Source organism: Penaeus monodon, chromosome 33, assembly GCF_015228065.2.
Source record: "Penaeus monodon isolate SGIC_2016 chromosome 33, NSTDA_Pmon_1, whole genome shotgun sequence".
NCBI lineage: Eukaryota > Metazoa > Arthropoda > Malacostraca > Decapoda > Penaeidae > Penaeus > Penaeus monodon.
The window spans coordinates 20275339-20276330 of NC_051418.1; the positions used below are offsets into that span (position 1 = coordinate 20275339).

A 992-nucleotide genomic window follows, 5' to 3' on the forward strand; every position below is an offset into this window, starting at 1 on the left:
GAATTCAGGGAAAGAAAACGGGGCGTAGAAAGAAGAACTGAAAAAAAAAACATAAAAGATGAAAGGGGGATGAAGAAAAAAGGAAGAGAGAAGGAGAGGGAAAGAAAAAGGAAAAGAGAGAGGCTATGAAGACCAGGAAAATAGGAGAAAACAGAGAAAGGAAAAAAGAGACAAGAGAGGCGAGGAGATTAAAGGAGAAACAGAAGAGTGGGGGGGGGGGGGTAAGGGAAGGGAGAGGAAGGTAAGAAAGAGGAAGACTGAGAAGGTAAGGGTTAAAAGGGGGAGAAGGAAGACAGGGAATGGAGGAAGGGGAGGGACAAGGGAGATGGGGGGGGGGGGGAATGGAGAAGGGGAGGGCAGGGAGTAGGGGGAGGTGGGATAGTAGGATGCGCAGGTGTGAGGATAGCGAGGGACATGACAGATCGTGGGAGGAAATCCGAGGGGGGGGGGAATGGACGGAGGAGCGCCAAGCGGACCTGCTGGCCGTGTGGTCGTAGATCCAGGAGCGACCATTGGAATTCTTGTCCTTCCTCTCACTCAATCTCTTCGCACATCCGCCCCCCCTTTCCTTCCTTCAATCTACCTACTTTGATAAATTAAACATAAAAAAAAAATATATTTGGAGAAGGTTATAATGAAGATACAGAAATTCAGAGATAGAGAAAAACATTAAATAGGCGGTTTAATTTGAAAGAAAAAGCTTATTCGTTATTTTGTTATTGTATTTTCCCCATTTCATTTTATTTCCTTCATAATTTTTTTCATTATTACTATTCAAAACGAATTTACCACAAAATATGGGTCAATATCAATTAATCAATATAAAAATACATTTCAAATCTAGTCCTTATGATTAGATATGATTTTGGTAACTGCTATTATCAGTGACATCACAGTCCCAGTTGGCGTGACTTCAGCTGGCAATCATTACTGTATCATATTGCATTATCGTTAATCTGTAGGATAAATTTCAGTATTACCATTCCTCTACA

General features: G+C 41.7%; 1 protein-coding gene across 1 annotated transcript in view; it reads right to left on the reverse strand.

The window, feature by feature from the left end:
• The window catches only part of LOC119594125 (frizzled-5-like), a 228914-nt gene that overhangs the window by 216754 nt on the left and 11168 nt on the right, over positions 1 to 992 (reverse strand). The window lies entirely within an intron of this gene.